The following is a 17,500-nucleotide window of genomic DNA, read 5'->3' as shown; positions in this document are numbered from 1 at the left end:
TTAGTTTTTTACATTTTAGGTAAGCTTTACTAATATCTCTTTAACATTGTGCTACAGTATCCATTGATGGAGTTTATAATACTGAGTGACAAACAAAGGCGCTTCTAATGAAGGCCAGCAAGCTATTGTATGCTTTTTGTATAATAAAACCTGCCATACGACAGCCACTTCATTGCACATTTCATTCCATTATTACTGTCATAACACCATGCGTTTCTTAAATCGTCTTTGTTAGATTCAGTTGAATCCCCCATTGTGCAACAGATTCCAGGCTCTAAGACACGCTGACAACACTCCATTATTACATATGGCAACATCACAGCCCATAAGTGACTGTGATCTAAGAGTGAAGCAGGGGTCTGAGTAAGGCAAAGGGACCACCACATATAAAAATACTTCCAAAAAGAGACTTCATCCACCTTGTAGAATAGGATGTTACATACTTATTAACGCTGAGCCAATCAACTTGTATTCGCAAGCTGCTCCGAGCGTGTCGTCTCTGCAGATGGCCCGAGATGTTAATGTGTGACAATTTTAACAGTGAACTAAGAATGTTTTCTAAAACCAACATTTGTTCCACCGCAAAAAAAATTTCCCCTCCCTTCTCAGAATTTTGACACAGATGGTAGAAATTATTCGGAAAAACAGAAATGTTCATTTAGGAGGCTTAAATATGTGGATTAATAAAGCGCTTTTTAAATCTTTATTTCAAAGCTGAATATTAATATCTAATGCGGTTTCGCTAGCATTTATTAAACGCTCGTCTGTGAGAGACATAACACTCCTGGTCTTGTCACATTCGTAAGCTAATATTTGGGATCTGTATTTGCAAAGTTGTCTAGTAATAATAATCTGGATTTGGGATAATTTATGCCGTGCTTCCACCTTGGCAAAAGTGTTGAATTTTTTTACATTTTTTTCTTTTTTTTTTTCCTTCAAATTTTTTAACAAATTTTTTTTAGAAAAGTAGCTTTTAATTAGAAAACTGTTTGCTTGGCTCCCCCTTTCCAGCACAAGTTGCAGATACATTTGCATACCTTCTATAAAATGGATCTCTATTGAAATGTTTTCGGAATAGTGATGAATGTGATGACTGCATCGATGTATTCTGCCTAATTTTCTCAGCAGCAAGATTGGATGGGAGATAACGTCATGCAAAAGCCTTAGATGAAAATAAACTAAAGTAAATGCACAAATGTAAAGACCATATAACTTCAACATTAAAAAAAATAAAATAAAATGATAGAACAATAAATCCTCTCCAGAAAGACCACCAAAACTATATTAAAAAGTGATCTATGCGTAATCTATGCTATGATCTATCTATGAGATATGGTCTGGTGTCTTCCTCTCAAAAAGGTTTTGAAGGGGATTCACTGCAGATACATTCTTAAAGGAGCTGCCTGCTTTAGGCTATGCTCCCACAACATACTAAGGCTAAATAACGGACGTCATTTAGCAGCCCGACCTCCCCTAACTGGTGTTTGTACATTATTCTAGTTTGGGGTTACTAATTGGCCTTTGGGTGTGGCTGAATTGAAAATTTAATTTAATAGTAAAAACGGAGAAAGAACGGTGACAAAAGAAAAACTGTGTGAACAACTAATAATAAACATCCGCTGTTTGCAAAAGACATCCAAAAATAACGATCATGTTCATTATTTTGACGGCGGCAGTAAAAACGTCCGTTATTCAATACATTGTGTGCATTGGATTTCTGTTATCCCACTGACTTGCGTCAAAAACTGACCTCTTTTTAAATAGCAAAATCAGCCGCCTTTTCTCTATTTTTGACATTGTGTGAACATAGCCTAAAGATTGCAAAGAACATTTCCAGCCAATGTATCCATGTTTTCCTGCCAGCCCTATGACTGCATCTCACTTCTGCAGGTGCTGACCTTTCCTGAAGCAACACCACAGGTGACATTAAGTACTTAGGGGGGGATTTATCAAGACCAGCGTACTCGTACATCGGTCTTAAATTAGGCCCTGCCCCTTTTCTTTGGCCAGATTCACTAAGAGGCATTTGCAATCCGGCCGGCCGAGCGCCTGAACCTGCACCCGACGAACCAAATCTACACCTGTTTCCAGCAAATGTAGATTTGGATCATGATAAATGAGGCGTGGGAGGAGGCGTAAATCATGATAAATGATGTGTGGGATAAGGCCCTGCCTCCTCCCCACCTTGCCTCGCCCCCCTGCCCGCCCATTGGGCGAGCAGGGGATACGGCAGACGTACACAAGAGAGAGAAGAGGTAAATCTAACAGAGCAAAGACACTGCGGAGGCTGTGTAAAACTAGGCCGAATCTAGGCAGAAAAAAATGGTTAAGAATCTGGGAAATGGAGACAAATCCAGACAGTGAGAACAACATACAAGGTTTTAGCAAACACAGATATAACAGCTGATCTTTTTCTGTAATGAAAACTGGTAGATATTATATGTTTGGAATCTATTCTCCCCACTAAATACATTGTATTTTTCATCTCTGTTCTCCAATCTGCAATTCACGCAGATATTTCAATACATTTGCTTATTTTGCATAGTTAAATAGTGTCTTTATTGGGATCACTCACTGTCTGCTCTAATATCAATGGTGTCAGGGATCCTGCGGCTGGAAACCAAACAATATTAGATGTATTGACAGCTGTCTACTGCAAGTGAGAGCAAATTAGACTGAGAGGGCAGGAGCTGAAATGTCACCAGTGGGTGTGCCACACTCATTACTTGCCACAATAAGTCATTTTTGTAATGTACTCAAGTTTATGGAGACCTTCCCTGCTCAAACCACATCAGCAAATAAGCAATTACTCCAAACCCACATTAATCCCATACATTTACTTATTCAGCTGGGAACAGAAGGACATTGCATTATAACATATTGCCCCAATATATCCTTTTTATATAATCCTTTTTGCATTATACATTTGCAATTCGTTAACCCTTTGGACTTTTCTCATACATAGACAACACAGGTACCATTAATCGATAGCAGGCATGTGGTAGTCTGGTAGCAGAGAATGTACAGTACAATTGTGAATGATCAATTTAATTTTTGGACAGTAAGAGAGAATGGGGTTGAGGGCCTTTGGAGTCCAGGGGGCATTTTCTTTTATTAACTCTGTTGTGGCATTAGCTATCTTCTTCGGAGTGGCCTGCTAGGGGGGCAGCATTTCAACCAGGGATAGGAACAAACTGGACAAGCTTATTAGAAGGGCCAGCTCTGTCTTTGGAAGCCCCCTGGAACCAGTGCAGGTGGTGGGGGAGTGAAGGATTTTGTCAGTGGTCAGCTCCATGCATGAGACCGTGATAGCACTGGGCAGTACTGTCAGTGACTGACTGCTTGACCCAAAGTGCGAGAAGGAGCGATATCGGAAGTCTTCCCTTCCTGCTGCGGTTAGGCCATACAACCAAACCTAAGCAGAGATCATTCCATACAGAGAGGTGAAATATTTTAAGCCTGTGATATCCTACCTACCTTGTATCTTTTTACCTTTTTTTCCTCTGTGTCTACTGTAACTTTAATGCCTTTACTTTACCTTGGAGCTTTTTGTATGTGTAATATCTATGCTGCTTTAACACATTGAATTTCCCCATGGTGGGACTATTACAGGATGACCTTATCTTATAAACTGGGTATTTGAAAAGGGCACAAAGGCATTCCCACTATATATATATATATATATATATATATATCTATCACCATTGTCTGAGAATGACCCGTGTTGTTGCAGCACCATGTAAATTGACAACTTTTTAGTATCTATGTTTTCCAGGACTCCTTAGGGCTGCATCCAACTTTTTCAGCCACAAGTATTGTTGCTTCTTCTCAGGCTTTTATTACATCCTGAATTCTTTGAAGCATGACCTTAACTGATGATAAGCAATACTCTGCCCCAAGTGTGTTCCAACTTACTTAAAGGGGTTGTTTGGCCAGGACACCTCTTTTGGCAATGCCAATGAACCTGTCTTCCCTAATGGCTAAGCACCTTTAACCTACCCCATACAATGCACCAGAATGTCAGTTCTATACTCCCATACCTTTGACCTTTTTGTTCCTTTGATAAGAATCTGTATCTTAAAAAATACAGCATTTAGAATACTGGATACATGCCCCCCACTGGCACCATGTTCCAACTCCGACAATTACTGCAATATAATGCTGCCTGGTAAAATACATTCATTGGACTTTGTTTTTGCAGTATGTATCGGAAAATAAGTGAGCTAAATATTGTTTGTTACAAAACAGATGTCAAATAAAATTAGACCATATGTGCTATAAAACACTTCTCTTATTTCTTTCCCCTACACTGCGTTTCAAGACAGACAGTACTTTATGGAAGAGATAGCTGAAGAAATATGTAAATATTAAGAGATCACAACATTTTTATACGCCGCTTTACTGTCTTGTTTCTGGAGAAATATCTACATGGAAGAAAACTGTTTTCAATATGATTGTAATTTGCTGCCTTATTCAAAGCCACTTCCTCATCATTGATGCTCCTCTGTCGAATCTGGGCTGAGCTGACTTGTTATGCTATGCTTTCAAGATTTCTGTACAACCCTTGACCGTGCATTGATCACCATTTCCACCATGTATTTGAGGGGACATGATAGGATCACATTTTCAATCATTGGCCACTGATTTATATATTATAGCCATCAGTACTTCTAACATCTATAATACTCCTGTAGACCTTCCTCCCCTCCCCAAAAAGTCCTTATAGTTGTGTAGAGAGAGATCTCCTGGTGTTATAAAACAATCAACCTTCTTAAACTCACAGAGAAGGCAAATTTAAATTCAGTTACTTTAGATTTACCTACCACATCTGCTGGAAGTTTGGAAGTTTCTATTCTTTCAGTAAAGTAATATTTTTTCATGTTGCCTCTGATATTTCCCCAACCAACCTCTGACTGTGCCCCCTTGTGCTCCTCTTGAGTTCAGGTTTGTTTCTATTCTTAAAAACGCTTGCCTCCTAAACATTATTCAGTCATTTAAAATATTTAGAAGTTTCAATCATGCCCCCCCCCCCCCCCGACTTTTTTCCTCCAGACTATATAGAGATTCAAATCCTTAAGCCTTTCTGATATATTTTATGCCTAACACCCTCCACCATTTTTTAGCTCGTCTTTAGACCTGTTCTGTTTATCAATATCTGTTTGTAGGGGAGGTCTCCAGAACTGGACACAGTATTCCAGATGTGGTCTCACCAGAGCTCTATACAGTGGGATCACAATCTCCCTCTTCCTACTGGTTATACCTCTATAGCCCAACATATGATTGCTTTCTCTTCTACCTGGTTGCACTGAAGTCTTTGCCAACACAGAACTGCCAATATGATTCTCAGATAGAAGATTCCTTCTACCCATTATTCTACATTTGGAAACATTGAACTGCAGTTTCCATTGTTTGGACCACTTATCTAGCAAAGATAAATCATTTTCCATATTACTGACACCTCCAGGAATATCAACCCTATTGCACACTTTTGTGTCATCAGCAGACAAACCCTACCTACCAAACCTTCTCCTATGTCACTTACCAACATATTAAAAAGAATAGGACCCAGAACAGACCCTTGTGGCATACCACTTGTAACCCGTCTCTGCTCGGAATATACACCATTAACATCAACCTTCTGATATCTATCTTTCAGCCAACCACAAATCCACTGAACTATCCAGAGATTAAGTCCAATTTACTCTAACTTCTCTATCAGCTCTTTATAGGGAACTGTATCAAAGGCAATGCTGAAGTCCAGATAGGCGATATCCATGGCGCCACTTTCATCCACCACTTTTGGGATATAATCAAAGAAATCAATGGGATTAGTCTGACATGATCTGCCTGTAGTAAAAATGCTGATTTGGATCCATCAAATTGTTGATTCTTAGGTAATCAATTATCTTCTCTTTTATACGTGTATCATTATTTCTACTACTACAGATGACAAGCTACCTGGCATGCAGTTACTGGGCTCTTCTCAACTACCCTTCTTGTGGATGGGTATAACATTGGCTGTTCTCCAGTCATCAGGAACATCTCCTGTTAGCACAGCTCTTGGAGTCGGGTCATGACATCACCATTTTATCCAGGAAGTGAAGCCTTGATGCAGTAGTAACTGCAGGGAAAAAAGCACTTTATAAGCATTTCCTGTAATAAGTGTATATTGGTGATTTGTATAACTTTTGGGGGACAATACAATACTTAAATAAAAATTTTCATTGGACTTCTCCTTAAGGCATGTTACATACTCCCCTCCAAGAAGTGAGTTCAATCCAGTAGAATATTTACTACGATATTAGCTTAAGTTGTTAGGGTTTGATGTTGGCTCTCCATTTTAAAAAAAAAATGTTTGTTCCTCTAGTGGCACTTGTGATGCATCTGGTCCAAGAGTTTCAAATAGAGATGAGTGAACCGAACCGTTACGAACCAGATTCGTTACGAACTTTGCAAAAAGTTCATTATGAATCTGTTAAAAATAACAATGGCGATGCAAAATTGTACTTTTTTCACAGAATACACCAGGATACAAGGAATTATTACTCTTATAATCCCTTGTATCCTGGTTTTCTGTGAATATCAAGATGTGTGACGTCACCCCTGTTAGGGTGAGACCTTAAATTAGTCTCCTCAGATAAACCTGGGTGCTGCCTAATCAAAAATGTAATGTGACAGCTGTCTGTGAGTATTAACCAAGACACATAAAAAGCAACTAGAGATGAGCGAACCGGGTTCGGGTTCGAGTCCATCCGAACCTGAACGTTCGGTATTTGATTAGCGGTGGCTGCTGAACTTGGATAAAGCTCTAAGGTTGTCTGGAAAACATGGATACAGCCAGTGACTATATCCATGTTTTCCACATAGCCTTAGGGCTTTATCCAACTTCAGCAGCCACCGCTAATCAAATGCCGAAAGTTCGGGTTTGGATGGACTCGAGCATGCTTGAGGTTCGCTCATCTCTAAAAGCAACTTCATTGTTCAAACTTATCGAATTTATTAAGGTAAAATCACTCCATATCTTTAAAATCAGGTTAAAAAAATAGAAGAACCCCGTTTAGCTGCAACAACAAAAAGTTAATAAAAAAAAAGTCCAAAAAAAGTCCCATCACTGTCCCAGAAACAAAAAAAATAAAAAACAAAGTCCCTTCACTATCCCAAAAACAAAAAAAGTCCAAAAAAAAGTCCCATCAGTTGTCCCATCGCCTGTCCCATCACTGCACAGTTGTGTAGAAAAATGTTGGCGACTCATTGGGTATCTTGGTGTCCAAGATCGTGCACCCCAGTGCTGATGTCTGGTTCTTTAATTATGGCCAAGGGCAGTACATGTCTGTTACTGCCCATTGTGTCAACATTCCCCCAGAAGACCGCCAGAAAGTTAGCCCATTCTTGCCACTGTCACCTCTCCGGTGCTTTAGGGGGCCAGTTCTGCACAAGTTCTGCCTCCACCAGGTTGCAACCATCCACCGCTTTGACTGCAGTCCAACCTGCCCTGGTGTCTTACCAACAATGTCAGGCCCGGCGCTCTCAGGCTGTCCTCCATTTTGTGAGCCTGGGTGAACGGAGCCACAATGGGCAGGAGCAGGACCATCAGGGAGGAGAAGGAGATAAATGAATGGCTGACCTCAGGTCAACTAAGGGTGGGAAGTGTTGTAGCAACAATGGGAGGAACATTGTCTCTGCAGTGCAGCAGGGAGTCATACACTTTGTATGGCACATGTGATAAACCTCATAATGCACAGGTTTCTTCAAACATGTCGTGCCAATTGTTGATCCCTTTTGAGGAGGCGACTCTGTGAGCAGGCATCAAGGACATCATCCCACTCATCCATATTCTAAATATCAGGCCACCACTCCAAGGTTGACTATCCTCCTGCTCCATAACTAGTCTATTCTCAATAATACTGGCCTGAGTGCAATCAGGTACTGCCTCCTCCTCCTCAAATAGTCTCTTTTAACCATACTGGGCTGTTTGCAATCAAGTGCTACTGCCTCCTCCTCCTCTACCACACTGGGTCCAATACAGTACTATTACTGCTGCTGGTTCCACTGTCAAATGTCTGTTGTCCACCCTACTGGCTCCAAGGAACTTTGTGTCCTATGTCCCGTGTAATCACTTACACCTTGGCAAATTTTTTTTCACTATTTTTGCACTTTGATTTTTTCCACTTTTTTCATTGTAATAGCAATTGCAACTAAACAAACCTATACCCTATCAGACTCCCACTATTGTAGCTGCAATTATTCAGCCGTTATTGCAAGGTTCGTTTTAGGTTCCGAAAGTTCGCAGGATCAAACGGAACCGAATTTTTCAAAAGTTCGCTCATCCCTAGTTTCAAACCTGGTGACCCTCCAGTTCTTCCAAAACTACAATTCTTATCATGCCTGGAAAGCCAAAGCTTTGGCTGTCCAGGCCTTATGAAAATTATAGCTTTGCAACAGCCAAAGGGCTGCAGTTTGACATCTATGATCTGGTTAAAGAATGCTGATAGTCCTGACAGTTAGGTAACCGGTTATTTGTACCTAAAGGCCTTATGTGACCATAGTTGTTTGGCCTCCTTGTTCTGATGCATGATTATTACGTGGTAGTAGCATTGTAAATGTCATTGAGTAGTAGTCTTTCTATTTTCATCCACAGCATAGTAATATTGACAACCAAATAAGGGACTGGAATTGTATGCCACGCTTCTTTTTTATTGGGTACAAAGGGCAGTAAGTACCAGCCATTTGCCCCAGTATTATGCAGGGTTGCTTAAACTCTTACAAGTTACAATGTGATGCGTGCCGCTTTTGCTCTATGTATCTCCTCACCTAGATGAAGTGTGACCTTTTATTAATAGAAACTCTGTAGTCACTGATCTGCATTATTCCTCTACCTATTCAATATCTTGTTATTTTTCTTAAAACCTGGTAAGATCAAGAATTGACAGATATGTTGTGAAGTTCTGCAACGCAGAAATAGGCTACTACTTATGATGATGAATGTCTAAAGCACTCTTAAGAAAACTACAGATTATTTCTTACTGGAACTTGGTCATTTCTCATTTAAAGCACTGTCAAAGTGTGGAGAACAGGAGAGCATAGGCATTACTGGTTAAAGAGATTCAGCCACCAGTAAAGGGAAGGCCCGTATACTCTAATGCACTGGTGGAGAAAATCTGAAAACAACTTAGTGGTTTCTTCAATTCCCTGGTGGGATTTATCATCCTAGAGAACAGGAATAGCAAAAGAATGAGCAAATATGAGCAAAGAGTGTAAACAAGATTTCTCCATCTGTAAATTAAAGGGGCAATTACTGCTCCCTACCGAGTGAACTGATTCTAGCAAGATCCCATGAACTGTTAGGGAAGTAATACATGTAACATATTTATGTAAAAGCCCTTTAGTCTAGAACCTAATAATCTAGAAGTTCCCATGTTACCTAAAATAATTAAATGTTCAGAGAGCACTGCTCTAAAGTTAAAGTAACTTAAAATAAAAAGGTCTCTTCTTGGTGCTTCACTTTTCTTAGTGATCTAGGTTAAACTGCAATTCTAGACAGATACATTCTAATTCCATTTACAAAATATTTATTCTTTTGTTATGAAGACAGTATCATAGTATATTCTTATACATAGGAAGTAGTATTTAAGTACTTCTTGTACCTAGTGACAGTATTAGAATAGTTATATTATAGTGTATAGGGGGCAGTAATAGGGTAATGTTCATACTGAGGAAAACAGGCGGAACTTTTCGCCTGCCTCAGTGTCCCATAGCCCGTCTATAGGAGAGCGTGCGCTCCTCCGCAGCCACCGCTCTCTTCTTTGAGCGGAGAGCGGCGGCTGCGGAGGAGCACACGCTCTCTCATTGAGATGCTATGACACACTGAGGCAGGCGTCGGAATTACGCCTATTTTACTCAGTGTGAAAATACCGGAATTCCGGATTTACGCCTATTTTACTTTACTAGTATTTATATAATTTCAGCGCCCCAGCTTACATTGACAAAAAGTCGTCAATTTTTACGTGCAATAACTGGTTTGCAAGCAGGTGAAAATCATGGTGAAAATCTACATCAGCTCCGGGGCTGGTGTACATTTCTAAGACATATGCACCAGGCTGGTATTCTGCAATTAGGCTACCTTTAAAGTGGTACTATCAGAAGGTTCGGGCCAATAAACCTGCTGATATCACCCAACTGCTGCTTAACTGAGGATCGCACTGCTGTTAATCTTAATTCTCTGTCTTCCGGTATAGTGGCGCTTTTTGATCATGACTAAAAACACCTCCAGTCCACCTCATGGTCGTATAGGGCAGGGTTTCTCAACCTGCGGTACCAGGGGGTACGCGCCGCAGGTTGAGGGGGTACGCGGGAGGTGGGGAAAAAATAAAATTTTGCTTTTAGTGCCGGGACACTGCTATCACTCAGCAGTGTCCCGGCACCTATGCCCACGGCGGCTCATATGTCCCTCCTAGCTGCAGCAGCTCAGCCGCGGTACCCGCGGGTGGGTGATGCTGCTGGGATGAAGAAGAGTAGTGAGAGCGTTCCTTTCAGCCGGCGACCACGCGGTGCGCCAGCAGTGACAGCCCCCGGACCCCGCTCAGCTTGCTATAGGATCCCGACTTTCCTTCCCTCCCGGACCACACTCTGCGGATAGCGGCAGCCCGCCCTCCCCCTGGCTCAGCATCGATCGGGTCCCGGGATGGAGGGCGCGGGTGGTATGCAGCCTCCGTGTCAGGGGCGCAATCACCAGGCGCCGCATACCACCTGCGCTCTCCATCCCGGGACCCGATCGATGCTGAGCCAGGGGGAGGGCAGGCTGCCGCTATCCGCAGAGTGTGGTCCGGGAGGGAAGGGAAGTCGGGATCCTATAGCAAGCTGAGCGGGGTCCGGGGGCTGCCACTGCTGGCGCACCGCGTGGTCGCCGGCTGAAAGGAACGCTCTCACTACTCTTCTTCATCCCAGCAGCATCACCCACCCGTGGGTACCGCGGCTGAGCTGCTGCAGCTAGGAGGGACATATGAGCCGCCGTGGGCATAGGTGCCGGGACACTTCTGAGTGATAGCAGTGTCCTGGCACTAAAACCAAAATTTTATTTTAGTGGGGTCCGGGGGTGTCACTACCAGCGCACCGGGTGGTCGCCAGGGACGATTGCGCCTCCAACACTTTCAACCCTCTCTTCTCTCCCGCCCTCCTTCCCTCATTCAACTCCTTCCCCCTTCTCCTCCTCCCTCCCTCCTTCACCTCCTTTCTACCACTCTCTCCCCCTTCTCCTCCTCTGTCCCCAGTTCTCCTACTCTGTCCCCACTTCTCCTCTCTCCCACTTCTCCTTATCCCTCCCCCATTCTCCTCCTCTCTCCCCCCTTTTCCTCTCTCCCCCTCCCTCCCTCTATCTCCGCCCTTCTCCTCTCTTCTCCCCCCTTCTCCTCTCTCCCCCCTCCCTCCCCCCTTCACTTCCTTTCTACCACTCTTTCCCCCTTCTCCTCCTCTCCCCCCCCTTCTCCTCCTCTCTCTCCCCCCCCTTTTCCCCCTCTCTCTCCCCCTTCTCCTACTCTGTCCCCACTTCTCCTCTCTCGCCCTTCTCCTCCTCTCTCCCCCATTCTTCTCCTCTCTCCCCCCTTCTCCTCTCTCCCACCATCATCTCCTCTCTCCCCCCTTCTCCTCTCTCCCCCTCCCTCCCTCTTTCTTCCCCCTTCTCCTCCTCTCTCCCCTTCTCATCTTTTCTCCCCCTTCTCCTCTTTTCTCCCCCTTCTCCTCTTTTCTCCCCCTTCTCCTCTCTTCTCCCCCCTTCTCCTCTCTTCTCCCCCCTTCTCTTCTCTCCCCCCTTCTCCTCTTCTCTCCCCCCTTCTCCTCTCTCCTCTTCTCTCTCCTCTTCTCCTCTCTTCTCTTCTCCCCCCTTCTCTTATCTCCCCCCTTCTCCTCTTCTCTCCCCCCTTCTCCTCTCTCCTCTCTCCCCTATTCTCTCCTCCCTCTTCCCTTCTCCTCCCTCTTCCCTTTTCCTCCTCTCTCCCCCCTTCTCCTCTTCTCTCCCCCCTTCCCCTCTTCTCTCCCTTCTCCTTCTCTCTCCCCCCTTCTCCTCTTCTCTCCCCCTTCACCTCCTCTCTCCCCCCTTCACCTCCTCTCTCCTCTTCAGACCTCACTCTGCCGCCCATGGCTCACTTTGCTGCTCCTGGCTCAGTGGCTGGACGAGAGAGTTTTAGGATTAGGTGAGTATGAAGTTTGTTTTGGGCCATTACTATGTGACAAGGCAGGGGACATTTACTATGGGGCATAGTAGGGAGGGAGGCATTATTACTATGAGGGTAGGTGGTATTATTGCTATATGGAGGGCACAGCAGGGGACATTATTACCATATGGAGGCACAACAGGGGACATTATTACCATATGGAGACACAGCAGGGGGCATTATTACTACATGGGGGGAGGTATCTGACTACATGGGAGGAGGTATCTGGCTACATGGGGGGAGGTATCTGGCTACATGGGGGGAGGTATCTGGCTACAAGGGAGGAGGTATCTGGCTACATGGGGGGAGGTATCTGGCTACATGGGGAGGTATATGACTACATGGGGGGAGGTATCTGGCTACATGGGGGGAGGTATCTGACTACATGGGAGGAGGTATCTGGCTACATGGGGGGAGGTATCTGGCTACATGGGGAGGTATATGACTACATGGAGAGGTATCTGACTACATGGGGGAGGTATCTGACTACATGGGGAGATATCTGGCTACATGGGGGAAGTATCTGACTATGATGAGGCAAGTATCTGACTATGATGGGGGAGGTATCTGGCTACATGGGGGAGGTATCTGACTACATGGGGGAGGTATCTGACTATGATGGGGGAGGTATCTGACGACTTTATGAGGTATCTGGTTACATAGGGGAGATATCTCACTATGATGGGGGAGGTATCTGACTACATGGGGGAGGTATCTGACTACATGGGGGAGGTATCTGACTACATGGGGGAGGTATCTGGCTAAGTAGGTATCTGGCCAAGTTGGGGGAGGTATCTGGCTACGTAGGGGGTGTTATTTGGCTACAGGGGGGCATATCCAGCTCTATGGGACACATCTGGCTAGCGGCAAATCTGGCTCCATGGGACATACCTGGCTGCCAGAGACATACCTGGCCAAAAGGGGCATATGTGGCTGCAGGGGACATATCTGGCTCCAGGGGCGTACGTAGCTGAAAGGGGCATATCATTACCTGTCCAAGCTTCTACCTGCTTCCCTGGCTCCCAGCCACTGATTTGTGACCTGCGAGACTGAGAAGCAGATGGGAGCGCAGGCAGGTAAGTATGATCTGTAAGGCCAGGAAGCTAATACTTTAAATAGGCAGTGGCTACATTCTCGTAGTTGAATGAAAATCTGCTGTGAAAATGCAAAACCATATACCATAACAGTACAGAGTATCACAGCGGATTTTGCTGCAAAACGTACCCATGACTCTACCCTAGGGCAAAGATTGTAATCAATCGTATCCTTGGGGGTACTCGGCTGGAGCTTCTTGTCGCATGGGGGTACTTGGCTTGAAAAGGTTGAGAAACACTGGTATAGGGCACAGGGCCAAAGGAGAACGTGGGTAGGTGTATCGTATCAAAAAAGATTTATTAAAAACAATTAAAATGGCACCACAACGCGTTCTAAACCGATCCGGTTTCTTTCTCAAGTGTCATCAGATCGGTTTAGAAACGCGTTGTTTCGCAATTTTAATTGTTGTCAATAAATCTTTTTTGAAACGATACACCTACCGTTGGTCTCCTAAACGACCTTGTGGTGGAGTGGAGGTATTTATGTCAGTATCTATACCGCTGTGGAAAGACCTGAGGAGTGGCTGCGGTTCATCATTGATGCTATCTAAGTGTTGTGCCTCTTGGTTTGCACAACACAACCAGGTGAGAGTCTTTCTAGTCATTGCTCCTACCTGTTATTCTGTCTGATCTATGCTATGAACTGCTGTTCTATTTTTTGTTGCTTTTTAATCATTTCAGATATGCTTATCCCCCAATTAGGAGTATTCTGGGTGTTGCCCATCTGCCTGTAGCACCCCCTCAGCTCGCCTAGCTTGCCCCTCCCACTATGCATATTCATATATGCATAGTAATGACGCTTGTTACAGGCTTCCTCCTGCACATGCGCGGTAACACGAGGTATTACTATGCATATATGAATATGCATAGTGGGCGGGATGGGAGGAGTGGGCTACATGGGCCACGGGTGTGCTCCGCCCAGAAAGCTCCTAACCGAGGAATTAGCATATCTGAAATGATCAAAAAGCGCCACTATGCCGGAAGACAGAGAAATAAGAGTGCGGTCCTAAGGTTAACAGCAGATAGGTGATATCAGCAGGTTCATTTGCCCGAACCTGCTAATAGTGCCGCTTTAACCTTTCAGTAGGAAGGTCAATCACCACAATGTTAGAATTTGAAGCTGATAATAACCATGTCTGCCCTTATCAAGCTAATAAGGCGTTCACACTTTAGTAAACATCTAAAGTCTACAGTCCCTTCTTTTTTGCTGAGGATACTGTCACTGGTCACTACTGATCATTGTGCACCTTCACACCTCATTTGGATGTTTACCAATACCTGAATGAAATTCTAGCAGAACTTTGAGTCGCCCTGTATTATAGTAGTTATACTCTTGTACATTGGAGAGCAGTATTGCAGATACATTTTATGTTCGGATTAGAAGCTCTAACATACTGGAACGTTAGCCTATAGAAAATTATTGGTCAATAGATTTGCCCAATGAAATGGAATTCTATATACACTGCAAACCTGTACAATACAAGGTCAGTTTACTAAGTGCTGAGAATAAGACCTGTGGCCTGGTCTCGGGGAGAAGCGGACCACAGCAGCAGCCCTGGAGCGTGGATAGGTAATGTAGATCGTCAGTCGCCTGCCACGCACCGCTATTACACGTAGTGGTGCACGGTCGGCGCCCGACAATTATAGGTTCTAACCTATATCAACGATCAGCCGATGATCGTTGTCATCGGCTGATCGTTGTCTTTATTACACGGAGCGATAATCGGCCAAATCAAGCCGATTCGGCCGATTATCGTTCCATGTAATAGTACCCTAACTCTTTGTTGTTCTTTTTTGGTGCCTCATCTCCCTCCACCCCTCTCCATAGAAAACCATGAAGATAGGGGGAAGAGTTTCAAACTATTTTTTCATGAAAAGCATTTTTCAGCTAATAAAGCCTAATACAAAGTTTCCTAAAATCGCCTGTACTATTGATTTCTGCAAAAAAATTTAAATGACAGTGACACTTCAAGATGTATTTTGGTGTTGTCACCATTAGAGGAGTAGTATAGGGATTTCCTCTCAGGAGGCTACTAGTGAGGTTAAATATTCTTCTTTAAAATCCCACAAGCCTTTACAGTTGGGCATCACAATTTCTAGACACTAAACATGCGGCATGTAAATCAGGATGAACAGAATGCTTAAAGTATGTTGCCAGGAGCTACATTGTAAAACAAAATCTGGATACCACAGGAATGATGACATCAGCAGGGGATGCTTAGCTGCTCCCCTCCTACAATAGGAAATATATTGAGAAAACAGAGGACTTGGAGCAGATGTATCTAGTGAAATAAGGAGCATCGTAGTCCCTGGCACTCCCTGCGCTTCCATATGGGCCTGCTTTTGTAGTGGTGCAGCTGCAGCAGAGAGGATCTGAAGTGTTAGTGAAATGGCTTAGCAGTGTTCTGTAATTCAGTCACAGCTTAAAGAACAAATCCTGTCACACATGAGAATTCTCCAACATACTCACTTCCATATTACAGTAGTAATTTTTGTCCATAACGGGGCAGCATTTTAGTAGTTATGTTTTTGTTCCTAAGGGGGCCGTATCATAGTAGCTCTATTTTAAGGCTGGGTTCACACTCCGCAATCCGTTTAACGTTTATGTTTTATGGAAAAAACGAATGCAAAAATGGATGCAATTGTAAGTCATCCAATTGGATCCGTTTTTCCATTGATTTCCATTATAAAAAAAACAAAAAAAAAACAAAAAAAAACGGATGCGGTTTTTTTTAACGGATACAAAAGCAGTGTTGACTACATTTTTCTGTCCCTTAAAAATAACCAATTAAAAATGGATACGTTGAACAGATTGCAAAAGCGCAGTGTGAACCCAGCCTTATTTGTAAGCAGTATTACAGTACATACCTATATTCCTGCGACCATTGGTGAGTATTATAGTAGTTTTATCCTCTTGTCCATTGGACAGTATTATAGAAGTAATATTTCTGTACATAGAAGGTAGTATTATAGTAGTTATATTCATCTACATAGGGAAACTATTGTAGAAGGTACAGTATAATTTAGTCTACATGGTACTGAAATATTATAACTTATAGTGGTAGCATAAGGCTATGTTCACACTACGTAAATTATTGTGCAAACAATGGCCATTGTTTCAAAAACAACATAGTGTGAACATAACCTTATAGTAGATACTTCTGGTTTAGTATTATTCATTGTGAAAACTGAATGTATTACTTTTCTAAAACAAATTATACCCATGAACAGTTTCCCTTCCCTTATCCCTCTTGGTCATACAAAATGCAATTCTCAATAGGGGGTGACTATGAGTCTGTGAGAAAACTCATTGTCCCAACGAAATAATGTATGGTGAAAAGGAAATAATCATAACTTATAAGTAATGTAAGTAAATTCAGCCCATTTTAGTAAAGTTCATACCATAGATAGAATTAATGATGTGTTTTCTATTATTAGTCTTTTTAGTCACTATACACTATTCATTTTAAAAGGTAAAGGGAAACTCTGCAAGCAGACAGCAAAAACGGGTAATGTTGTGTGCAGAAGACGTTTATAGGTCAGTGCTCAAGTAAGATTAAAGTACTTGCTGCCTACAGCGGAATTGACTGTAATGATTAGAAGCCGCTTTATCTGAAATGCTACCAATGTTTGTGTGGTTAAGAAGGAACATGGCATGACTCCCGTTGTTACAAAACAATATATTTCTCCAGAATGTTAATCAGACAGATGGTTTTGTAGTGAAGTGTGTGAAAAATTAATCAAAGTAATGTTTTTAACCAATAGAACAATCCCATGCTTTATTATATTCTCAATGACATCTGCAGCATATGTGGAATAGCAAAACATTTCTTCTTAAGAATCAGAAGCAGCTCGGTATTTGTACCATTCTTGGAGACCTACATACAGCGCCAGCAGCCATGTTGTAGATTTTTTTTTTATTATATGTGACCTTTGGTTTACCTCATGCCCTAGAAATGGCATTGTTTATATTGTTTGGGGTCTTTATCAGCCCCAATAACATGGTTGCTTACAAGTGATGGTAAGTAGGCAATTTTAGAATCAAACTGTTTATGTAAAGTGGATATTCTCAGGATTTTTTTTTTATCTGCAAAGGTAGGTGCTAAATGGAAAAATAACCTGTTGTATGGGGTGATTTCTTCCAACTAATCCTTGAGCTGGATACAATACACTACCCCACCAATCACAGGTCAGTGTTAG

General features: G+C 42.9%; 1 protein-coding gene across 1 annotated transcript in view; it reads right to left on the bottom strand.

Moving 5' to 3' along the window:
- Window positions 1-17,500, bottom strand: part of ZNF536 (zinc finger protein 536) — a 724,961-nt gene that overhangs the window by 658,560 nt on the left and 48,901 nt on the right. The gene's annotated exons all lie outside the window — the stretch shown is intronic.

Source organism: Dendropsophus ebraccatus, chromosome 4 (genome assembly GCF_027789765.1).
Source record: "Dendropsophus ebraccatus isolate aDenEbr1 chromosome 4, aDenEbr1.pat, whole genome shotgun sequence".
NCBI classification, from domain to species: Eukaryota; Metazoa; Chordata; class Amphibia; order Anura; family Hylidae; genus Dendropsophus; species Dendropsophus ebraccatus.
This window is presented reverse-complemented; position numbering and strand designations above follow the sequence as displayed.